Source organism: Prionailurus bengalensis, chromosome B4 (genome assembly GCF_016509475.1).
Source record: "Prionailurus bengalensis isolate Pbe53 chromosome B4, Fcat_Pben_1.1_paternal_pri, whole genome shotgun sequence".
NCBI classification, from domain to species: domain Eukaryota; kingdom Metazoa; phylum Chordata; class Mammalia; order Carnivora; family Felidae; genus Prionailurus; species Prionailurus bengalensis.
Window position 1 is genome coordinate 83,611,963 of NC_057358.1, and position 26,604 is coordinate 83,638,566.

The 26,604-nt window shown below is 38.3% G+C and overlaps 1 protein-coding gene across 7 annotated transcripts in view; it reads right to left on the bottom strand.

The window, feature by feature from the left end:
• Positions 1-26,604, bottom strand: part of R3HDM2 (R3H domain containing 2) — a 162,918-nt gene that overhangs the window by 135,717 nt on the left and 597 nt on the right. For 2 of the 7 annotated variants that reach the window (XM_043564555.1, XM_043564550.1), the window contains exon 1: positions 2,829-2,942. The exons of 3 other annotated variants lie outside the window; for them this stretch is intronic. The gene's annotated coding sequence lies outside the window, so the exon portion shown is untranslated. Of the gene's footprint in view, positions 1-2,828; positions 2,943-26,604 lie in introns of those variants that run through there. 2 more of the 7 variants (XM_043564557.1, XM_043564554.1) reach the window with 2 other exon arrangements.

Below are 26,604 nucleotides of genomic sequence, written 5' to 3' on the forward strand. Positions count from 1 at the left end.
GTTAATTATTTTGAAGGTAGAAATGGTTTCGGTACTATGTTTTCTAAAGTCCTTATTTTTTAGGGGCGCCTGGGTGACTCAGTCAGTTAAGCATCTGGCTTCGGCTCAGGTCATGATCTCACAGCTTGTGAGTTTGAACCCCATATTGGGCTCTGTGCTGACAGCTCAGAGCCTGGAGCCTGCTTCAGATTCTGTGTTCCCCTCTCTCTCTGCCCCTCCCCTGCTCATGCTCTCTCTCTCTCTCTCTCTCTCTCTCTCTCTCTCTCAAGAATAAACAAACATTAAAAAAATTTTTTTAAGTCCTTATTTTTTAGAGATTTATACTGAAATATTTATGAACAAAATAATACGTCACAGATATGCTTCAAAACAATTGGAGGAAGGGGGTTGGTAGGAGAATAGATGAAACAAAGTTAACCATAAACTGATAACTGTATATGCAGGTTTATTTTACTATTCCCATGGCTTTTGGACATTTGAAATTTTCCATAAGTTTTTTAGAAAGCAAATCTCAAAAAAGAAATATATATGCAAAGATATATATACATCTTTGCATAGGTATATAAACATGTATCTCTTTACATATATACTTATATATTTTTTATAGATTTGTTTATATACAAATATACATTTACATATATATTTATATATATGCTGAATACAAATACTGAATATATAATATATATTACATATACTGAATATATATTATATACAGTATTACAATATATATTATGTATTATGCATACACTGAATAGATACTGAATATATATTATACATTATATGTTATACAACATATTATATACACATATATACTGTTGTTAGTATTATATAATATATATACTGAATACAAATACTGGATATATATTATATATAGTAACATATTATATATAATATGTGTCATATAATATATACTATCTATAATAATATTATGTTATATAATACATTAACATAATAACGTATTGTATAATATATATTATATATACTGAATATATAATATATACCGTAATATATATACTTTATATGTACTGAATATATATATATATTTATATATATATACTGAATACAAACACCGAAATGAATTTGGATACTAATCTTTATTTGAAGCCCAGTTCAATATCTAACTCCTTCCCTACCTTTCCATATTGGTTTTTCGCTTTCCTTTTTGTATTTGCATTGAACAACTAGATTCAACTAAATTATACTGCACTATTTATATTACAGAATCGAATCCATTATATCTATTGTTACTTTAATCATCAAATATTCATGTTTTATCTCCACAACCAGCCAGCAAGGTCCTTTAACACACACACACATTTTTGATCCCACAGCCCTAGAATGAGGCTGAACATTCTAATAGTCCCAACTACCTTACATGACACCCAAGATGTCTCTGGAAAAAACTTGGGACCTATGGAAAAATGTAATATTCTTCCTTGTCGCCCTAAGGACTATTTCGTGCTAAAATTAAGTTCTTATTCTTGTAAAAGCACATAATATTTTCTTCAAATTTTACAGGGATCCCTTTCATGACATCAAAATGGTAAGTTTCCCGCAAGTTTAGGCAAGCTAATAAGCACAAGCTTTTCCTCCCAGAATTCAAATGGGCATATTTATACTTTCTTTTTTTTTTTTTTTTTCAACGTTTATTTATTTTTGGGACAGAGAGAGACAGAGCATGAACGGGGGAGGGGCAGAGAGAGAGGGAGACACAGAATCGGAAACAGGCTCCAGGCTCTGAGCCATCAGCCCAGAGCCTGACGCGGGGCTCGAACTCCCAGACCGCGAGATCGTGACCTGGCTGAAGTCGGACGCTTAACCAGCTGCGCCACCCAGGCGCCCCTTTATACTCTTTCAAAGAAACAGAATTATATATTACTAGGTTTAAACAGAAATTATGTTAATTAAGTGATTGGTTAAATATGAAGTTATTTAATAAAAACTTCAGCTACAATATAAAAAGACAGCTTACCCCCAAAAATAGTCTCAAAGCCCAGGAAACAAAGAACTCACTATCTAACTGAAAACCAATCAAGAGTGTTGGAAAATAAGTCTACTGGAGTACTTACAAGTTTTAAGAATTGATTTTATAGTCCCTTTACTCTTTTAATAGGTGTTTTAAAATAACTGATTTTCCCTCTAATTTAAAAGAAATTAATGCTCCTTTTTTAAATAGAGATAAGCAAAAATAAAATAAAAATTATCCTGCTACCTCCTTCATAACATTTTGTCTCAATAAACAGTAAATTCTTTGAGGGCAGCTCATTTCTCCAAGGAACAAGGTCCCTCACTTCTAGAATTCATCCATGGAAACCCCAGCAGAAAGGAAAGGGAGGGGGAAAAAAAAACCACATAGGCTTAATTTAATGAGAGTAATATATAGATTTGTTTTTACTTTGTTTACATTTCCCCATTCGTATAAATCTAGTGTGAAAAAACCCATACATTTCATTTTTATGGATTTTTCTTGGTTTATAATAATTTTTTGGCATTTTTCCAGCATCCTTAAAATTTCTTACTATAGTAGCAGCAAAGTCCTACATTTCCAATTGCCAAATCAGGTAGTAAACACATATTCATTCTATATGTAAAATCTTACTCAATTTTAACTTATATTTAAATTAGTTACTCAAAATAACTTTTTATTTCTTATTTCTTTTGTTGAAGTCTACCAACTGCATCAACAGATTTTCACATTTTATGTACAGTTAAACGTATATAGAATAAGTTTCTCCTCAAAATATCCCACAAAAATCTGAATTCACACACATGCCAAACAATTCCAGTGTCCTAAAATTCATCCACAAGTACCCAAATATAATGCTCACCTGATCTCTAGCTCAGATGTAATGAATGCCTCATCCATCCAGGTAAAGTGTAAGAACTGTACTTATCAAGCATAATTTGGGGAGACAGTAAGGAAAGAATAGTGGATAGCTCCCAGCAATTCACCTAGGAGGGGAAAAAAATGATCCCTTTCACATCCAGAGCGTAGGTTCTAACAAGTTTTCAGCAACAGTCAAATAAAATTCTCAGAACAGTCCTGACTTTTCACTGGACTCTGTGTCTTAATTAAGTAGTCTGAGTGACAGTGCAAAAATTAATTTGAAACTACCTTTCTTCTTTACTCTGAAAAGCTGAATATTGTCTGTCTTGACTATTAAAATCCCCAGAGATTTCAATTCTGCAGAACTCTACATGGTTCTAAATTTAGACAAGTAATAGAAATAGTTGGAAGGCATGCAATTCACTTTAATATCTGAACTTTTATGTTGCCAGGCAGCTAATTTCTTAAGTAATCCTAGAGCAGTCATCCACATAAAAGAGTAAATATATAAGCCATATAATCAACTGATAGGCTAGTAATGGTGTTAATTAAAATATTACCTACAATTTCTGAAAATGAATAACACCCCTGCTCCAAAAACAAAGGTTATAACTTCTTCCATAGGGATAACAGGACAGGATTTTAAATATTTCAACAGAACAGGTTAATAGCACATGGTGACTTTCCTTACAACTGATTTGTTTCCACATCAATGAACATACCAATAGGCTTAATGGATTTCACCTTCAGTGTAAAATGTTTTTGTGGAAGGAACTGACCTATCTTGTTTCATGTAGAGTCCCAGAGTGGAATATGTTCTCAAGCTATTGGACCATAAGTGATTGGGGTATACCAGATCATAATTCTAAGGCTAACTCTTTTGGATTCTCTAAAACATCAGACCTCTATAAGGAACCACAAAAACTATACTCCCAACAGAAATGTTCAATACAATAAATAACCAACTTCATGTCAGTTTCCTAGACTCAGGTCATGATCTCATGGCTCGGGAGTTCAAGGCCCGCATAGGGCTCTGTGCTGACAACTCAAGCCTGGAGCCTGCTTCGGGTTGTGTCTCCCTCTCTCTCTGTCCCTCCCCTACTCACACTCTGTCTCTGTCTGTCTCTCTCTCACAATTAATAAACATTAAAAAAAAATTTTTTTTAAGGAATCATTTGTCACTAAAGGAATCAGGGTTCCTTGCAGAAATGATTTATTCCAGGTCTGGGGCAGGTAAAGTACAAAGTGAACCTGGAACACCTTGCAGTGCCAGAGTGGATCATGTCAAAAGGACATAGGAATCAGTTTGATAGGGCTCCCACTGACCAAATTTACAACAAATTTGCTGTATTTTTAATACTGAATATGGTATTTTTAACAGCAATAGATTATAACATATTGAATTTTTTAAAAATACCAAGTCTACAGTAACCATCAAAAACAAAAAAAGGAGGGGCACCTGTGTGGCTCAGTCAGTTAAGTGTCCAACTCTTGATCTTTACTCAGGTCGGGCTCTGGGCTGAGCCTTGTTGGGATTGTGTCTCTCCTCTCTCTCTGCCCCTCACCTGCTCACACGCTTTCTTTCTCTCAAAATAAACTTTAAAAAAAAAAAAAAAAAGGGGAGGGGGAGTAAAAATAAAACTCTTCCTTTTAGAACACCACCAACTAGAAAATGTAGAATTGGGGCGCTTGGCTGGCTCAGTCGGTTAAGCTTCCGACTTCAGCTCAGGTCACGATCTCGCGATCCGTGAGTTCGAGCCCCGTGTCGGGCTCTGGGCTGATGGCTCAGAGCCTGGAGCCTGCTTCTGATTCTGTGTCTCCCTCTCTCTCTGCCCCTCCCCCGTTCATGCTCTGTCTCTCTCTGTCTCAAAAATAAATAAAAAACATTTTAAAAAAATTAAAAAAAAAAAGAAAACGTAGAATTTATGAGAGAATCAACATTTTGCATGACCACCAATGTAATAACCAATTCAGGCAAAGATCATAAATGCATGTTAATACCACTGAGTAAAACATTAAGGAATAGAAAAGGTCACACATTTTTAAAAGTATCATTCCATAGACTGCTTAATTACAAAGGGGAAAAGGTACCTTTACAAAGAAGAAATGTAGCTGACATCAACATAACTAAGTGACCAAACTTTTTATCACCAACAATGGAACAAAAGGACATTATGTGCACAGAGACACACATAACATCTTGCCAAAAATGTTTAACCTGAATCTAATCAAGACAAAGCCAAATTGTGACACATTCTTCAACATAACTAGCCTGGTCTCTAAAAAATATCAATGACATTAAAAACAAAAACGGGGGAGAACTGCTCTGAATTAACAGACTAAAAAAAACAAAAACAAAAATGACAATTAAATGCAACACATGATCCTTGACTAAATCCAGGACTGGAAGGAAAGCTATAAAGCAGTATCTCAATTGAGATAATTGAGCAAATCTGAGTATAGACTATTGCATTAACTATTATACCACTGTAAGATATTTTGAATGTGATAGTAAGTTTGATAGTACGATTATGGTGATACAGGAAAACAACTTGTTTTTAGGCAATAGATGCTTAAGAAATTTTGAGGTGAAGTTTTCTGAATGTCTGTAATATGCTAATAAAAGTTTCCAGATTTCCTAAAACACTAATAAAAATTCTTGATATACAATGAACAATAATGTATATATGTGTAGGGAGGGAAGGGAGGGAAGGGAGAGAGAAAGGTGGATACAGAAAAAGAAGAGTGAAGAAGGGGGTAAAGAGAGTGAGAGAGCACAAACGCAATAAAATATTTGATAAATATAGGTAAATGTCATACTGATATTCAGTGTATCACTCTTCCGACTTTTCTATAGGTTCAGAATTCTTCCAAATAAAAAAGCTGGGGTAGGGGCATCTGGGTGGCTCAGTCAGTTGAGCTTCCAACTTCAGCTCAGGTCATGATCTCAGGGTTCATGAGTTCAAGCCCCCTATGGGGCTCACTGCTGTCAGCACAAAGCCAGCTTCAGATCCTTTTTCTCCCTCTGTCTGTGCCCCTCCCTCACTCATACTGTTTCTCTCAAAAACAAACATTGGGGCACCTGGGTGACTCAGTTAAACGTCAGGTTCTTGATTTCAGCCCAGGTCATGACCTCACAGTTTGTGAGTTTTTGAGTCCCACGTCAGGCTCTGCGCTGACAGCACAGAGCCTGCTTGGGATTCTCTCTCTCCCTCTCTGCCCCTCCCATGCTTGTGCTCTCTCTCTCAAAATAAATAAACATTAAAAAAAAATTGGGGGTGAAAAATAAGAAACAACGTTAACCCAAACTCTTAGCTATCCAATGTAAATTTTGCTGTGTCCTGAAAAACCAATTCCAGGTGGTGGTTACAGGCACAGACCTTGGCATGAAGCTGTTATGCTCTGGCTGCATGACTTAACCTAACCTCTCTGTTATGGTCTGCATGGGTCCTCCCAAAATTCATTTTGAACCCTAACCCCCTAAAATGATAGTATTAGGAAGTGGGGCCTTTAGGAGGTGAATGGGATTAGTGCCTTATAAAAAAGGTTCCAGAGAGATCCCTATCCATTCTACCATGCGAGGACACAGTGAGAAGCAGCTGGCTATGAACCAGGAAGAAGGCCTTCACCAGAATTCAACCATGCTAGTGCCTTGGACCTCCCAGCCTCCAGAACTGTGAGAAATAAGTTTCTGTTGTTGATAAGCCACACAGTCTATGGCATTTTGTTATAGCAGTCTGAACAGACAAAAGACACTCTAAGCTTCAACTATAAAATAAGGATACTACAGTACTACTCCATGGGGATTATTATTGTGAGAAATAAATGATCTATTATCTATTACACTTACATAATATTATCTATTATCTATTATACTTACATAATATCACATTCTTTGTTCACTTAACTTTCTTGTAAGTATGAGGACACTGGACCAATTTTTAGCCTTTCTATGTCTTGGCAACTAGGTTACAGTAACTTTATTAAAATTTTGTGAATTGCCAAATATATCCAACTTCAAATAAAAGTTAAAATGCATTCCATCTAAGGCCCAATAAAAATAAGTCCACCTTTAGCACAAATAACAGAGCTAACATACTCTGAAGTACCTGTAAGTGGTATAAGCAGCAGCTTCTCACAGCTTATATTCTCCTTACTCAAAATACTAGTCACAGGCTTGCCTTCGTCCCCCAAATAGCAATCTTTACATTAAAATCCAAAGCCATCAAACCAGAAGTACCTCTTAAATTCTATTTACCGGGGCTTCATCACTCCACAAGTTTGCCCTGGTGACCTCATCCTGGATTGAAACATCCCTTCCTCTCTCTAGAGCTCCAGTTTCATTTACACAATTAGCTGATACGTATTTCCAAAAGTGAACTCTCTACCAACACTCTTCTAACCCCAAATCTGCCCCCCCACATTTTATGTGATATATGTGATATAATCGACATATTAGTTACTGGTGTAAAACATGACTCAATATATGTATATATTGAAAGATGATCATAGTAAGTCTGGTTAACATCCATCGCCAGACATATTTATAACTGTTTCTTGTGATGAGAACTGTTAAGATCTACTGTTAACAACTTTCAAATATATAACACAGTATTATTAACTACAGCCACCATGTTGTACATGAAACCTCCAAGGCTTTTTTTCGTACCTGGAAGATTATACATTTTCTCCACCTTAACCCATTTTGCCCACCTCCACCCCTGCAACCACCATTCTTTTCCATGAATTATGTTTTGTTTTTTTAGATTCCACATCATTAATGAGATCAGAGTATTTTGTCTTTCCTTATTTCACTTAGCATAATGCCCTTAAAGTCCAACCACATTGTCACGAATGGCAGGATTTCTTTTTATGTCTGCATAATACTCCATTGAATGCACATACATTTTATCTGTTCATTTGTTGCCAGACACTTGGGTTGTTTCCATGTCATGGCTCTTGTTTAATACTACAATGAACATGGGGATGCAGATACCTCTTAGAGATAGTGACTTTATTTTCTTCAGGTATATATCCAGAAGCAGGATTGCTGGTTCATATTTTTAAATGAAAATGTAAAATTTTTTCTACCTTTAGTTCTGTTTTTGATTTCTTGAGGAACTGTTTTCCATAGTGGCTGCACCACTTTACATTCCCACCAACACTGCACAAAAAGCTCCCTTTTCCTTGCCAACACTTGTTAGTTCATCTTTTTGATGCTAGCCATTCTAACAATAGTATAAAGTGGTATCTCACTGTGATTTTGATTTGCATTTCCCTGATGATTAGTAACACTGAACACCTTGTCCTGTACCTGTTGTTCATCAGTATGTCTACTTCAAAACAAAGTGGCTAGGGGCGCCCTGGGTGGCTCAGTCGATTAAGCATCCGACTTCGACTCAGGTCATGATCTCATGGTTCACAGGTTCGAGCCCCGTGTCAGGCTCTGTGCTGACAGCTCAGAGCCTGGAGCCTGCTTCAGATTCTGTGTCTCCCTCTCTCTCTGCCCCTCCCCCGCTCTCTCTCTCTCTCTCTCTCTCTAATATAAACACTAAAAAAACTTTTTAATGTCTATTCAGTTCCTCTGCCCATTTTTTAAAAAAAAATTTAATGTTTATTTTTGAGAGAGAGAGAGAGAGGCCGAGTGCTAGCAGGTGAGGGGCAGAGAGAAAGAGAGAGACAAAGAATCCGAATCAGGCTCCAGGCTCTGAGCTGTCAGCATAGAGCCTGATGCAGAACTTGAACCCACGAGCCAAGCCCTGAGATCATGACCTGAGCTGAAGTCAGATACTTAACCAACTGAGCCACCCAGGCACCCCTCCTCTGCTCATTTTTAAAGCAGACTGTGTTTTTTCTATTTAAGTTGTAGGAGTTCTTCATATATTTTGAGGATATTAACCCTTTATTGGATATGATTTGCTAATTTTTTTCTACCAGATTGTTCATTTTATTGAGTTTCCCTTACTGTGCAAAAAGCTTTTTATTTTTTATTTTTTTATTTTTTAAGTAATCTCTACATCCAACATGAGGCTTAAACTCAAGACCGGAAGATCGAGAGTCTCATCCTCTACCAACTGAGCCAGCCATGCGCCTGCATGCAAAAGCTTTTTAGTTAGATGTAGTTCCACTTGTATATTTTTGCTTTTGGTACCTTTGTTTTTGGTGTCAAATCCAAAAAACTCATCACCAATACAGAAGTCAAGGAGCTTACTGCCAATGTTTTCCTCTAAGGGTTTTATGGCTTCAGGTCTGTTTCAAAGCCTTTAATTCATTTTTCATTTATATTTACATATGGTAGAAGATGGTTGCCCAGTCTACCCAACACTGAAAAGACTGTCCTTCCCTATTATATATTCTTGGTTCCTGTGTCATAAATTTATTGACCATATATGCCTGGGTTTGTTTCTGGGCTCTCTAATCTGTTCCATCAATCTATATGACCATTTTCATGCTGTTACCATACTGTTTTGATTATTATAGCTTTGCTATATAGTTTGAAGTCAAGAAGTGTGATGCAAGGGCTCCTGGGTGGCTCAATTGGTTAAGCATCTGACTTCGGCTCAGGTCATCATCTCATGGTTTGTGGGTCTGAGCCCAGGTGGAGCCTGCTTGGGATTCCCTCTCTCTCTCCCTCTCTCTGCCCCTCCCCCCACTCGTACTTTTTCTCTCTCTCTCAAAACAAACTTAAAAAAAAAAGTGTAAAAAAAAAAGTGTGATGATTCCAGTTTTGTTTTTCTTTCTCAAGACTGCTTTGGCTATTTGGGGTCTTTTGTGGTTCCATACAAATTTTAAGACTGTTCTATCTCCATGAAACATACCACTGGAATTTGGGTAGCAATTGAACTGAATCTTTAGATTGCTTTAGGTAGTATGGACATATTAACAATATTAATTCTTCCAATCCATGAACAGAGAACATCTTTCCATTTATTTGTATCTTCAATTTATTTCATCAACATCTACTGTATTCAGTGTAGAGACCCTTCACATCCTTGGCTAAATTTATTCCTAGGTATTTTATTCTTTTTGATGCAATTGTAAATAAGACTCTTTTCTTTCTTTTTTCTTTTTTTGGACTATTTTCTTAATATATACTTTTTAAGTTTATTTATTTTGAGGGTGCCTGGGTGGCTCAGTCAGTTAAGCACCCAACTTCAGCTCAGGTCATGACCTCACAGTTTGTGAGTTCGAGCCCTGTGGTAGGCTCTCCACTGCCAGCACAGAGCCTACTTCAGATCCTCTGTCCCCCTCTCTCTCTGCCCCTTCCCTGCTCACATGCTCTCTCTTCAAAAATAAACACTTAAAAAATCAAGTTTATTTTGAGAGTGCAAATAAGGGAGGGTCAGAGAGAGAAGGAGAGAAAGAGAATCCAGAGCAGGCTGCGCACCATCAGCAGGGAACCCAGCATGGGACTCGAACCCGTGAATCGTGAAATCATGACCTGAGCCAAAATCAAGAGTCAGATGCTTAACTGACTGAGCCAGCTAGGCACCCCTCTTAGCATCTCTTTCTGATAGTTCATTATCAGTGTACAAAACATAATTGATTTTTGTATATTGATTTTGTATCCTGCAATTTTACTGAATTCATTTATTTTTTTTTTTTTGATGTTTAGGGTCTTCTATATATAATATCACATCATCTGCATACAGTGACATTTTCACTTCTTCCTTTCTGATTTAGATGCCTTTTCTTTTTCTTGCTCAACTGCTCCAGTTAGGACTTCCAATTCCATGCTGAATAAAAGTGGCAAAGAAAAACTTTCAGCTATTCACTGTTGAGTACCATGTAAGCTGTGGTACCATGTAAGCTTGTAATATATGGCCTTCATTATGTTGAGATGCATTCTCTCTGTATCTACTTTATTGAGTTTTTATCATTAATGGATGCTAAATTTTGACAAATGCTTTTTCTGCATCTATTGAGACGATCATGTTTTGTTTTAAGATGATCATGTTTTTTAGCTTTCATTTTGTTAAAGTGGTATACCACACTGATTTACAGCTGTTGAACCATCCTTGTATCCCTGGAATAAATCCCACTTGATTACAGTATATGATTTTTTTAATATACTGTTGAATTAGGTTTGCTAATATTTTGTTGAGGATTTTTACATATGTGTTCTTTGGGGATGTTGGTCTGAAATTTTATTTTCTTACAGTTCCCTTGCCTGACTCTGGTATCAGGGTTAGGTTGGCCTCAGAGAATAAGTTTAGAAGTGTTCCCTCCTATTTTTTTGAATAGTCTGAGAAAGATCGGTATTAATTCTACTTTAAATATTTCACGGAACTCACGAGTGAAGCCTTCAGGTCCTGGAGTTTTGTTTCTTGGGAGATTTTTGATTACTGGTTCAAACTCTTTACTAGAAATGGGTCTGTTCAGATTTTCTATTTATTCATGATTCACTCTCAGTAGTATGTATGTTCCCAGGAATTTATCCATTTCTTCCAGGTTGTGCAATTTGTTGGAATATAAATTGTTTGTAGGATCTCTTGGAATCCTTTGTTTTTCTGAGGTATCAGTTATAACATCTCCTCTTTCATTTCTGATTTTGAGTCCTCTCTCTTTTCTTCTTGGTGAGCGTAACTGAAGGTTTGTCTGTTTTTTTTCAAACAACCCACTTTGTTTCATTGATTTCATCCATAATCATTTTAGTCTCTAGTTCGCTTATGTCTGCTCTGATCTTTATTTCCTTCCTTCTATAACTTTAGGCTTAGTTCTTTCTTTTTCTAGTTTCTTGAGGTATAAAGTTAGGTTGTTTACTTGACATCTCTCTTGATTCTTAATGTAGGCATTTATCACTATGAACTTCTCTTTTAGAACTACTTTTGCTACATCCCATAGGGTTAGTATTTTGTATGTTGGTATTTCCATTTTCATTTGTCTCTTGTATTTTTTTCTCTTTTGATTTCTTCTCTGATCCAATGGCTGTTCAATAGTATGTTGTTTATCTCTACATATTTGTGAATTTTCCAGGTTTCTTCTTGTAATTGATTTCTAGTTTCCTACCATTGTAGCCAGGAAAGATCTTGATATGATTTCAATCTTAAATTTATTAAGATATGTTCTGTGGCTTCACATATTATCTACCCTGAAGAATGTTCCATGAGCACTTGAGAAGAATGTTTTTTCTGTTGATTTGGGATGGAATGTTCTATGTATGCCTGTTAAGTCCATCTGGTCTACCATGTCATTCATGGGAATGTTTCTTTATTGATTTTCTGCCTGGATATTCTACCCTTGAAGAAAGTGAGTTATTAAAGTCTCTTATTATTGTACTCCTATTTCTTCCTTTAGGTCTAATAATATTTGCTTTATATATTTAGGTGCCCCTAAAGCCCTTTCTTATTTCAGTTAACAATACCACCCAGTCACCCAGGACAGAAACTGAGAGTCATTTATTCACAATTCCTTCCCTCTCCTCTCACATTTAACCAATTTCCAAATTCTAGCACCATCTCCTTGACCCATCTGATCTTCTCAGCTCCTACCTTTCCCCATTCCCACCACTTCTGGGCAAAGAATTTAGTTAGTGGAGCAAGACCTCCAGAGCTTTTTTTTTTTTTTTTTTTTTTTTGGCCTCCATCAGAGCAACCAGCTATGTTCTTGATGATAACTGTTCTGTTGGCCTATATTCCTGAATACAGGAAAGCCTCTGACCTACCCCTGATGGATGTGTAGTGTGAATGAGAAATAAACTTATTTCAAGCTATTGAGAGCTGGGTTTTGTTTCTTACCCAGCATACCTTGGTCTACCCAGATTTCAACATCTTCTGCATGGACTACTACACCAGCCTCCTAACAAGTGTTTCCCACTCTACTCTAAATCCCTTGTAAGTATTTCTCTAAATTGCTACCAGTTACTTTTGTAAAACAAACATTCTGTTTCTCTGATTAAAATCTTCAGAGGTTTCTCTTTCCCTCAAAATATCCCAAATTGCTTAACACAACTCTTAAAGCCTACCATAAAATCAGGCTCTCTATATATTCTCTCCAGCTATTCAAAATAGTGCTACATCTCCATACATACAATATCCTTTAATACTAGGTCTTTGCTCAGGTTATTCTATCTACTTGAAATGCCTTCCGGCCCTCACACCACCTCCCCTACCTTTGCCTGCCTAGCCAGCCATACAAGACCCCTCCCTAGTCAGCTATCCCTCCTACCCTCTCAAAAGCTATTCAGAGTTGGCTCTGCTCAAGGCCCCCGTTTTACACATCAGGTCCCTAACCCAAAAGGATAAGTTTACATCACAAGGAACAGTAAGGACCTAAGGCCTTCAAATTCCTTTGTTCAGACACCAAACATTTGTCCCCACGCCTTTCTTGACCTTTTCCCTCCATCTTAATGAAGGAAATAATAATACTACCTCTGTTCTGGATTTCATCTTCTCTACGTACTCCAGGACTTCCCTCCATTATTACCACTCTCTATGGTCTTGCTCATTCACCAAACATATAAATATGCTCAAATCTGTCATCTTAAAAAACTCTTCCTTGAACCCCACGTTCCCTACTATTCTCTGTCTCCACCCCTCTGCAATCATCTTGAAAAACAGGGCTTATTTGCCTTTATTTTCCCACCTTCTATTTATTCCTCAATCCAATGCAATTTGGCCTCTGCTCTCATCACTCCAGTGACCCTATTTTCACTGATGTCACCAATGACCTGAATGCCAAATCCATTAAGTTCTTTCCTGTCTTTATCATACTTGACCTTTCTACCTCACTTAACATGACTTCGCCTTCCTCCACCTTCAAACTCTCTTCTCTAAGGTCCTATCACACACATTTTATTGGTTTTCCATTTACCTCCTGACCTCCACAATTTTCTTCCAAGACTCCGCTGCCACCAGTCACACCTTTAACTGTCAGTGTTCTCCAAGGTTCTCTCCTCAGCGTTCGGCTCTTCAGTCTCAACATGATCCTTAGATGACCCAACATTTCACTTCAACTGCAGCATATATACACAGTTGACTCACAATGTCTCTCCAGCCTCAAATTCTCTCTCCAACTCCAAACCAGTACACCTAACTTCCTTCCAGTCCAAAATAAATTTACCTGTATTTCTAGACATACAACTTTCTGTATTCCCTAACTCATAAATAATGTCACCATCCACCCTGGTATGGAACCCAGAAAACCAGGAGTCATCCAAGAGCTCATCCCTCTTAATTACCACTATTTATTCTCTCTCATTCTGGTTCTCTTGCTTGGTCACTCATGCGCATGCAAGCATGCATGTGTGCGCGCGGACACACACACACACACACACACACACACACACCCTCCAAGTCTGATTCTACCTCCTAAATAGCTCTTCAATCTGTTCATCCTGTGTACTTGTAGAACCACTATGGAGCCTATTTCTTTTTCTTTTTTTTAATGTTTTATTTTTTATTTTTAGGAGAAACAGAGACAGAGCATGAGTGGGGAAGGGGCAGAGAGAGGGAGACACAATCCAAAGGAGGCCCCAGGCTCCGAGCTGTCAGCACAGAGCCTGACACAGGGCTCAAACCCACAACCGGGAGATCATGACCTAAACTGAGGTTGGACGTTCAACCAACTGAGCCACCCAGGTGCCCCTAGGCCTATTTCTAACCTGGACTATTTTGACTACCCTTAAACTGGATCCCTGATTCCAGTCTATTTTCCAACCCAGTTCCCACATTCAAAAAAAAAAAAAAAAAAAAAAGTCCTTCAATAGTTTTCACAGTTTAAGACAAAACGTAAACTTTTTGGCTTATTGAAGGCCTTCAAGATCAGGCCCCTACCTACCTCACTAGCCTCTTCTCTGACTAATCCCCACAAGCATCCCATGTGTAGGCACATCCTGCTCCTTGCAGTGTGTCAAATGCATCATGCTGCTTTGCTTTATACCTCCACTCTTTATACACACAGTTCCTCCCCAAAACTCTCTTCCCCATACTTTTCCACCTGGCTAACTCTTACCAGTCCTTCAAGATTCAGGTGGAACATTACCTTCTGACAGGAAGTCTTTCCAGATCTCCATTGTGCTTCCAAAGCACCTTGTACATTCCTTTAAGCTCAGCGTTCTATCAGGCTGCGTTATCACTGATGGGCCTGTCTAAGCTCTTTGTTCTTTTATACTCTTAGAACCTAATATTGTAGCTATCTGTATGCTGGTTAAATGAAAGAATCCATTGAGACTCCATTCAAATTTTACCTTCTCTAAAAAGTTGAATCTGATCCTGTCACTTAGAGTTAACCATCCCTCCTCCTTCCTTTCCTATTACATTTTATCACCATCTTATAACACTTGTAACTTTACAGCTTATGTACAGTTGACCCTTGAACAACACGGGTTTGAACTACACTGGTCCACTTACATGTGAATATTTTCAATAAACATGGTGCAGTACCATAAATGTATTTTCTCTTCCTTATGATTTTACTAATAACATTTTCTTTTCTCTAATTTGCTTCATCATAAGAATACAGTATATAATACATATAACATGCAAAATATGTGTTAATCGACTATGTTATTTGTAAGGTTTCAAGTAAACAGCGAGCTATCAGTAGTTAAGTTTTGGGGAGTCGAAAGTTATAGATGGATTTTTGACCATGTGTGGGGCTGGGTGCCCTATGTTGTTCAAGGGTTAACTGTATTTTTTTGGAATCTATAATAAAACATGAGCTCCAGGGCACATGGGTGGCTAACTCAGTTAAGCGGTTGACTCTTGATTTTGGATCAGGTCATGATCTCACAGTTTCATGAGATCGAGCCCCGCGTCAGGCTCCACGCTGATGGTGCAGAGCCTGCTTGGGATTCTCCCTTCCTCTTTCTCCGCCCTTCCCCTGCTCGTTCACTCTCTCTCTCTCAAAACGAATCAACAAACATTAAATTTTTTTTTTTTTAATTTGGGGAGCCAGGGTGGCTCAGTCGGTTAAGAGTCCAACTCTTGACTTTGGTTCCAGTCATGGTCTTGCAGTTCATGGGTTTGAGCCCCATGTCAGGCTCCACACTGACAGTGCAGAGCCTGCTTGGGATTTTCTCTTTCCCCCTCCAGTGTGAGTGCTCTCTCTCTCTCACAAATTAAATAAACTTAAAATTTTTTTTCTAATTAAAAAAAATAAATAAAATTTTTTTTCAATTAAAAAAAATTGAGGCACCTGGAGGCTCAACTGGTTAAGTACCCAACTCTTGATTTTGGCTTAGGTCATGATCTCATGGTTCGTGAGGTTGAGCTCCGCATTGGGCTTGTGCTGGCAGTGCAGAGCCTGCTTGGGATCTTTTGTCTCCCTCTCTCTCTACCCTTCCTCTGCTCACTCACACTCTCTCAAAATAAAATAAGTAAACTTTCAAAAAAAAAATAAAACATGAGCTTCTTGAGGATAGGGGCAGTGTCACTTTTTTTTTTTTTTTTTGGTATCTTTGGCATATAACACAGTATCTAACAAACAGGCACTTAATAAACATCTGAGTGAATGAATGAGTTTGTCTCTTCATAAATTTTCTTGATGTTAGGTATTACTTTGGAAGCAGTTCTATAAACCTCACTTGAAGATCCCTCCTTCTATTATAAAAATACAGAAGGATCAGAAGCTAAGGGAAGATGTTCTAACAGAGAACTATTCTAGGAAGAAAAACATAGGCACCACTTATTTTAAACACAAACTAATAATAAACAGACAGTTTCTCTGATTTCTAAGCTAATGCTATATGATAGGCTTGTAGTACACCTAGGCAGTTAGATAACAAGACTGTATCTGTGTTAAGTGAAAAAAAACTGGGTTGGTAAAACGAAACAGTAGCAAGTGAGTTCCTGTCATTCTTCATTGAAAATCTATCAGCTTTTCAGGGGTCCTCATGTGGCAGAATGCCCTTACTGTGGGCACTGAGCAAAACACAAGTCAATAATAAAGGACAAGATGAAACAGAGAAAACAGAACCTCATGGCCTAGAACACATTATGGATTTGAGTAGATCCTACGCCTGGATCCAGCCAGTCCACTAAATTGAAAAGACAACTGCCATTTCCCAACCTATAAGAAACCAAGAGGAAAAGCGATTATGAAAACAATGTTAATTCCAAAGAGAAAAAAAGGAAGAAAATGGAAGAAAACAGAGCACACAGAAATAAAGCACTATTTTCTCTTGGCCAATATTAACTTCAATACTGTTGTGTTATTTAACAGCGTTGGAGAACAATATTTAGAGACTAGTAATTTGATCGTGTTTAATACAGACTGTCCTTCTGTGAGGTAGGCTATCCTTGCTTACTATGGCCACTGGGTGTAAATACAACCAGCTACATGGAAAATGTGCTTGTTAATATCTGCAGACACTTCTTTGTCCCTCTTCCATATTACTAGCTAACTGTTGGTGAGTAAAATATTGAAGCTAGCTTAAGAATCCATTAAATGCAGCGTCAGTCTCAAGCATTTACATTTTAAATCAATAGATACATCAAAAAGCATTACTTACTTAACCTTAAGAGACACCTCCAAAAGTTTTCCTCTACCCTAAAGGATACAGACCATCAACTCCATTCTACATATAAAGACACTGATTCAGTGGAATCAATGAGATTAAACTCAGAAAAGCATCCGAGAACTTCAAACAGGGTTAAAAACTCATTTAAGCAGTGGCTCTGATTTTACTTCTCATAAAGCCTACACAGAAACCAAACAAGTCTGTATTCTTTCAATAGTACTACGTCACTGGTCAAATACATGTAATTTTTCAGCCATCGCATTCATTCAAAAAGATCTGCACTACCATATAAGGAAAATACTACAAGTAAAAATCCCTATTTTGACTTCATAATCAAAAACACTGATAGGATGGACATAAAACACAAAGAATAAATTTTAAACCAAATAACTATGAAGGGAAAATAAGAAGATTGGAAAGGGGTATACATAATGTAAGTCTGAAGATACTATGATAATAGGAAAGGTAAATCTTTGATGGTACAAGCAATGAGAGCAAAACTTTGGTTCAGGATTTCAGTTATTGGGCTTAGTATAGCTCTGGTCCAAATCAAGACTCAAACAATGATTTCTCTTGGTTACGATATTAGCTAGGAGAGGCAAAACAACTGGCAAAATCACAATCTAGAACACACACCTCTAGAACATATGCTTCAAATCATCTAGTTTCTTTCTTTGCTTCTCTTCCTTATAGTCAGTAGAGGAATACGACAAAAATCACATGTTCTAGAGAGCTCTGTTGGCACAGTAGAGATCACGATCCTAGCAAATTTAATTTCAGTGTGAGCAGAAACTCAGAATGAGATATATAGAGAGAAATATGGTTAAGGTAAAGACAAAGGGGAACCCAGCTCTGTAGAAACTGGTTCAAAAGAGGCAGACAAGGGGCGCCTGGGTGGCGCAGTCGGTTGAGCGTCCGACTTCAGCCAGGTCACGATCTCGCGGTCCGGGAGTTCGAGCCCCACATTGGGCTCTGGGCTGATGGCTTGGAGCCTGGAGCCTGTTTCCGATTCTGTGTCTCCCTCTCTCTCTGCCCCTCCCCGTTCATGCTCTGTCTCTCTCTGTCCCAAAAATAAATAAACGTTGAAAAAAAAAAATTTAAAAAAAAAAAAAAAAAAGAGGCAGACAAAATGAGAGGTTTAGGATGCCCTGAAAGGGTTCCAGAACATGATACCTAAATCAGTGATGGTTTCTGTTTTCGTTGTTTTGGGGGATGAGAGGCATTCAGGGGAGTATATCCAAGGCAGCAAGGTGAGAGAACGAGGAGGGTTAAAGAACAAGTAATTCATCTGTAACTGATGCCTAACCCTGAAAGCAAAGAACTACAGCAAAATATACAGCAGATGAGGTTAAAACACCCAGGTTTTAAAAAAAAAAAAAAAAAAAAGGCCTAGCCTTTGTACTGGGAGCAAAAAGAAGATACTAAAAGGTTGTAAGCAACAGAAAACAGATTTTAGTTTTCTTTGGCTGAAGGGTACAGAACTAAATGAAAGATCAGAAGGAGCAAGGGACCAACGCTAGGACAGGAAGGCCAGTTAAAGCCCATCACAGTTATCCAGATGAGAGATGATGGTCTCCTGAATTAATAAAGTGGCAATGTTGACGAAGAGAAATGGAAGGATTCAAGACAGACTGAGGAGAAAAGTCTACATAACTTTATCATGACTGAGTGTTAGAGTAAGGACTGGAGTGTAACATCAAGGTTTCTGGCTTATGCACCTAGGTGATATCATTAACAGAAAAAAAAAAACTCTGAAGAAAAAGTTTCCATGGTAAAATTATTTTTGTTTTAGTCATGTTGAATCTGAGATGCTAGGTGACAATCAAGTGGAGATGTTCAAGAGAACACTGAAGAAATGAGCCCAGAGCTCAGGCGAGGGATCAGAACTGGAGATAGACTCGTAAGTTGCAGCTTATAGTAACAGACACAAGTGAAGCTATCAGGGTGGATTAAACTGTGTACAGCAAGGTTTTTCTAAATGTCATCCAAGACAACTGACCAAAGACATCAGAAACACTTGGAATTTCTGTTAAAGTATAAATTCCTTAGGGGTGCCTGGGTGGTTCAGTCGGTTAAGTGTCCCCCTTCAGCTCAGGTCATGACCTTGTGGTTCATGAGTCCGAGCCTCGCTTCAGGCTCTGTGCTGACAGCACAGAGCCCAGAGCCTGCTTGGAGTTGTGTCTCCCTCTCTCTCTGCCCCTCCCCCGCTCACACTCTGTCTCTCTCTCTCTCTCTCTCTCAAAAATAAATAAACATTAAAAAATATTTTTTTAAACAAAAATAATAAATTCCTTGGCTCCATCCCAAGCCCACTAAATCAAAATCTCTGGAGATAAGACACAAGAATCTACATTTCATTCATTCATTCACTCAATCAATAAATGTGACTGAGTGACTATTCTAGGCACTAGGAATATAGCAGTTAGAGTATAAATAAGATCCCTGTTCTCATAGGGTTTAAGTTCTAGGTGTGAACCAGACTACAGACAAGAAAACAAACAAGATAATTTAAAATAGTGGTAAGTGCTATGGAGATAATGAAAGAAAGGAATGTGCTAAAGCACAAAAGGGGAGATTAATTATTCTGGATAAGGTGGTCTGGGAAAGTCTATGGAGGAAGAAGCATTTGAGCTGAGACCTGAATAATGAGAAGAGAAGTAAGGCAGGTGAAGATCTGGGCGAACAGCAGTTCAGGCAAAAAGAATTACAAGTACAAAGGCCCTGGGGCAGAAAAAAAGCCACTATGGCTGGAGCATAGGAAGAACAGGAAAGTGTGGTACAAGGTAGGTCAGAGAAGCTAGCAGGGGCCAGATCATGAAGGCTTTTGTAAGCCACATTCTTTTTTTTTTTTTAAGACATTTTCTTTTTTCTTTTTTAAATTTTTTTGGTAATGATTATTTATTTTTGAGAGAGAGAGACAGAGCTGAAGCATGGGAGGGGCAGAGAGAGAGAGGAAGACACAGAATCGTAAGCAGGCTCCGGGCTCTGTGCTACCAGCACAGAGCCTGATGCAGGGCTTGAACTCACGAACTGCGAGATCATGACCTGAGCCGAAGTTGGACACCTAACCAACTGAGCCACCCAGCGCAGTGGCCCCTGTAAGCCACATTCTTAACAAATTCTCCAAGAGATATTTATGCCATTAAGGTTTAAGAACCAGAGGAAGAGAGGCAGAATACAACAGAAATCTTAAGGAAAACACACACTAAGGGATGGGCAGGAGAAAAAGACCCAGGAATGCAACTGGAAAAGAAATTAGTGTCACTGAAACATTTCAAGAGAGGGGTCAACAGTGACAAATGCTGCAGAACAGTGGAATAAAATAAGGATGAAAAGGGGTCCATCACACTTAACAAGGTCTACCATGCTCTTCCCACAAATCGTTGATGGCTGCTGGGAACTGCCTCCACCAAGAGCATTAGAAACACTAAGTGAGCACTTGGGCAGACATTCACCTGCTAGCTATCCATACTGCACTGTTTCCTGGATGTTATCAGCTGGTTACTGTCCTACAATTTCTTCCTCCCTTTTCACACAGAATCACAAAGGAAGAGTAAGGAAAAGGAACAATTTGTGAGCATGGGGAGAAAATGTATTTCAAATGCATTCATTATTAAGTTTGGATTGTCACTGCCTTGATTACTTTCCTCTTAATTCTCTGTTAGGAAGCTTATAGAAGCTTTAACAAATCTTTTTTTTTTTTTAATGCTTATTTATTTTGAGAGCAAAGAGAGCAAGTATGAGTGGGGAAGAGGCAGAGAGAGAGGGAGAGAATCCCAAGCAGGCTCCACCCTGGCAGCACAGAGCTTGATGTGGGGCTTGATATCACAAACTGTGAGACCATGATCTGAGCCGAAATCAAGAGTCAGACACTTAACAGACTGAGCCACTCAGGCGCCCCAGAAGCTTTTACAACTCTAATCCACCCAGTTCTCCAAGGGACGAAGAATTACCTAATGCCCACAATGCTGCTCACATACCAAAATCATACATAAATTCTTACAACAGACATATGCAACAAAAACTCTGCCTCCACAAAAAATATGAACTATATTACTTGGAAAATTTAGTCTTTTAATATAAATGTTGCCACCACTTTAAGGTCCAATGAGCTTTTAGGAAAGACAAAAGTGCTTTGCAGATATGGTTTTGATCAGTATTAATAATAAACACTGTAACACAAATGTTATCAACATGAAATATATCAAAAGCATCCACACAAGGAAGGTAACAGACCAAGTGGCAAAGGAAACTAGTTAATGAAGTTAAAACCGTCTATCTCGGGGCCCCTGGGTGGCGCAGTCGGTTAAGCGTCCGACTTCAGCCAGGTCACGATCTCGCGGTCCGTGAGTTCGAGCCCCGCGTCGGGCTCTGGGCTGATGGCTCAGAGCCTGGAGCCTGTTTCCGATTCTGTGTGTCTCCCTCTCTCTCTGCGCCTCCCCCATTCATGCTCTGTCTCTCTCTGTCCCAGAAATAAATAAACGTTGAAAAAAAAAATTAAAAAAAAAAAAAAACCGTCTATCTCTATTCTGTACATTAGACAAGCATATATAAAATAATGGGAGCAAAATTACCTCCAAAAGGTCTAGATAGAATTGACTAAAATTTGACCAGCTTTTTATCTCTCCACTACAGACTCACAATCAACAAATACCTACGAGAAATAAATGAGTTCTTTTAAACCCTGTTAATACTTCATTTATTCTTACATTTCTATCTCTATAGGATAAGGACTTAAGCTGAAATCTTTCAGGACCTCTGAGTAACTGTATGTGTACCAAACTATAGTTTTTACTTGCTTGCAAAAGATCTTCAATGAGGGGAAAAAAAAAGAGGCAGTGAAGTATACTATTAACATCTTGGAAAAATAGAAGAATCAGAACACTGGTCTCAGAGAAGAGACCTTACAGGAACATTTAACAATTTAGCTTCATTTTTTTTTCCCCTAAGAAAATACCCCAAAACACCTGCAAATTATTTCCCAGGAAAAATCGAAGTCTTTGACAATTTAGAAAAGTCAGAGTGTGACAAATAAGCAAGTAATTAAAGGGAATGAAAGATTTTTGATGCTTCTGTTGGTTAACAAACAGGAACAGAATGAGTCCTTTAAAGATACCAAAAGTGTTTTGACTATGGGGAGACATAACCACCTGAGGCTTTTGCACCTTTTCTCTCATCTCTAGCTGGGGTGCCCAATTTGGTAAGTTCTTTTTTTTTTTTTTTTTTTTTTTTTTTAAGCACAGGAAAGCACTCTGGGAAACTTACTGTCAAAACTAGAAAGCTGAAATCGCTTTCCCAGTATAGGCTCAAACCAATGACCAACTCATAAGAGACCCTGCCTGCTGAAAAGTAGCAAGGACACCTGCAAATAAGAAGTATACCAGAAGCTAGCCTTTCATACCTCCCAAGTGAAAAATGATGAAATCACCACAGACTATTGTAGTTAAGAGAGATTTCAATATCAATTTTAAGTGTTAGAGAAAGCAGATATATGCTAAGGAAATCTAAAGGAACTCAAAAAGGAGTTAAAACTGATCAAGGTTAAGATATCTTTTCCATCTCTGTTTTCAGAAATAAACTCAAAGTTAGGAAGGAATGGACAGAGTAACTTCATTGGAAAGACGGAACACCTGCTACACTGCCAAACCAGCAATCATGGTAAGAACAAAAGTTAACCAACCACTAAAAGACTAGTAAGAGAAATGTTTTCTACACAGAGAGTAAGAAGGATACAGCTGGAGGAAAATACTGAAGCCACTGTGTATGAAGAAGGTCTCTAAAATTAGACCCACCAACTGTATTCATGCACACACATTCAAGCCATGAGTCCAGTTATTTTTCCTACTTGTAAGTTGGCAGCACAATCCACACAGGGACACTCAGAGTCCCTTATCCAGTCTTACAAGGAGGTAAAGAAAAACCTTTAAAAAAAAAAAAACAACACATACACACACACACACACACACACACACACACACACACACAGTTTCACAAAATTCCTCTGCACTTCCTGAGATCATGCAACCAAAATGCAACACTTATTATCCCTTCCTCAAAATGTGCTTTTTCTTAAAAGGTTTCCTTGGGTTATGAAGAGATGTGGCACAGGAATAAGCACCGCGTCATTCAGAAACCATTACCAAACCATTATCGACACTGAAACATTGTCAGTACTCAGTATCATCTGCAAGAGGTGACAACATGGCACAGAGATGTTTAAGTTGTCTCTGGAGTATCACAAAGACTTCCTAGAAACTTTGTGAAAAGGATTTATTTTTTTTATTTAAAAAAAAATTTTTTTTTCAACGTTTATTTATTTTTGGGACAGAGAGAGACAGAGCATGAACGGGGGAGGGGCAGAGAGAGAGGGAGACACAGAATCAGAAACAGGCTCCAGGCTCTGAGCCATCAGCCCAGAAACAGGCTCCAGGCTCTGAGCCATCAGCCCAGAGCCCGACGTGGGGCTCGAACTCACGGACCGCGAGATCATGACCTGGCTGAAGTCGGACGCTTAACCGACTGCGCCACCCAGGCGCCCCGTGAAAAGGATTTAAAGGGGGGCAACAGAAGTTTGGTGGAAGTGCTTCTCAATCTGCCTAGATTACGTCAGAAATCATTCACAAAATAAGAACTACTATTATACTTCTGATGTTGTTAATTCTTTACATTCATATCAGAACTTCATCCAGTCCAATAGATAAAGATCCCCAGTTCTTCTACCCTACCACAAACTGTTCTCTCATAGGCCTGGCAGCTTTCAATGTCCTGGCAAAGGTGTAAGCAAAAACTTTAGGCTTTGCCACCAGCTTTCCCACAAAGTGTAAAAAGCACTATCTCACCCCCTTTGCCTTCCTAAGCCGGAGAAAAGTGGTCAGCACTGCCCCAAAGAGAAACCTCATCTAGGCCACTCTAGCCAGAGAAGGTAACAAATGCACCAATCAAGAAATGAGAAAGGAAAAAATAATGAGGGATAATCCACAGAATTCAGGAGGCCTGCTCCGTTTATCTTCAGACTTAATACAGAATTTAGTTGCTAAAAATGCCCCAAAAAAGGATTTGTGGGAAAAAAGGATACGATGTTCCCCGGAAACCGACCACTCCATCATTGTTAGAGAAAGGTATCTTAGTTTTTGAGCTCAACTGGCTCCACATGAATGGGGGAAAAATATTACCCATACAACCCATGCTATAAATATTAATATCTTCAGTCTACTGAAAAATTCAAAGGGGAACCAGCCTGTTCAGCACCCTGAGGCCAAAGAGGTAAGGACAGTGATAGTTGTCTGATCAGGAAAGTGAACAAACATCAAGGGAAGAGCCTGAAACAGCAGGTAAAAATTCTAGTCACATGAGATCTGAGAATCTTCCTCTAGGACCAATACAAAAATCCCCCATGCTCCATCCTCTCTGCCTTCGAAGTGCTTTCATTCAATGACCTGAAAGCACAAGACTTGAGAAATGTGGCAAGAAATGACAGAAAAAGGATCTCAAATTCTTCCAAGGAGTACCTCACAAAATCCTAGTGAAAATGAATTCCACACCTCCAAGGACAACCAATCATGACCAGAAATTCAGGACTAGGAGAGACTTGTTGAGCACCCAATGCATGTCAAGTGCTATGCTAAGTGCTGAGGACACAGCAATTAACAAGATGATCTACCCTTATTAAGTTTACTTTCTAGTGGGGGAGACCAAACATAAAGTATGTTATAGGTTGCTAAGTGGTAAGGAGGAAAATAAAGCAGAGAAGTGGGATAGGAGTTATGTAAATAGCGGGGGGGGGGGGGGAGGGGGGTGGCTTTGCAATTTATCAAGCCAAGGAAATGTCACTGTTTGAGTGACAGTTGAATAAAGACCTGAAGGGGGTGAGGGGACAAAGCAATGCAGTTGTAAAAAGAAACAGTAATCCAGGAAGGTCTGGGGAGTAAGTGCATAGCCCCTGAGGCAGAAGTGAGCCCGGTGTGCTCAAGAACAGCCAGGAGAGCACAGGAGGGGGGCGGAGAGGGTTACAGATCCAGGGCTTTAAAGACATTTGTAAAGTCTTTGGTTTTTATTCTGAAAAGCAAGGAAGCTATTTCCTCTTCGGACTCTTTTCCATTAAAAAATATCAGACACCCTATTTTTACATATGTAAATTTTTAAAATTTTGTTTTAAACTGCAGAGATCTACAATATAGATCTTACAGTGGACACAAAGACAGCTGGAACTGCAACTCTGAAATTTAACTTCTGCTAACAGTTCATCAGGCATCACAGATTCTCTGTCCTCTCAACCTCTGGGATCAGCAATGAGGGAAGAAAAACACAACTAAAAAGTGAACTGAATTAACTAACCTACTACTTTGCACCCCAATTTAAATCATTTTTGTCTTGATAGAAAAAAGGAAATATTGGAAGAAGGAAATGGAAAAAATACATGAGAAAGAAAGAGGATCCACTAACAATTAATTTGCCAATTTGACTATCCAAAAATACAGTAAAATGTTAGGAATGTGTGACACTCCTTAAGTGGAACATGTCACCTCCTTCTTCAGTCTCCATGTTGCCTACCACCATCAGACAGGATTCAGGCTTCTTAATTTCAGTTAAGTCTATTTGAAAAAAATGTATACAAGAACATTCATCCAACTGGGATCTGAATTTAAATTTTCCCACACCAACAACTTAAGTGTCCACAGATGGATGAATAAAGTTGGGTGATATATACACATATATATAATGGAAATATTAGTCGGCCATAAAAAATAAGTGACAACATGGGTAGACCTGGAAGGCACTTAAAATCAAAGACAAATACTGTATGATATCACTTATATGTAGAATTAAACACACACACACCAAAGTCATCGAAAAAGAGATCAGACTTGTGGGTTACCAGAAGCAGAGTACAATGAGGAGGAATTCTAGGAAGGTGATCAAAAGGCACAAATTTTCAGTTATAAGATACTCAAGTACTAGGGATGTAATGTACCTGAAGACTATGGTTGCCACTTCTATGAGATATACAGGAAAGTTGTTAATAGGGTAAATCCTGAGTTCTCATCACAAGGAGAAAAAAACACTTTTTATCTTTTCTTTTTCTTTTTATCGTATCTATACGAGATGATGGATGTTAGCTGAACCTATTTCGATAGTCATTTCACAATACACGTAAATCAAACCATAATGTTGTGTGTCTTAAACATACACAATAATGTATGTCAATTATTTCTCGATAAACCTGGAAAACATGTCTCATCCTCATCCAAGAACGATTCATTGAATGAATACTCTGTGGAGTTACCAAAATCAGGAAGAGTTTTAAAAAGCTCAAGGG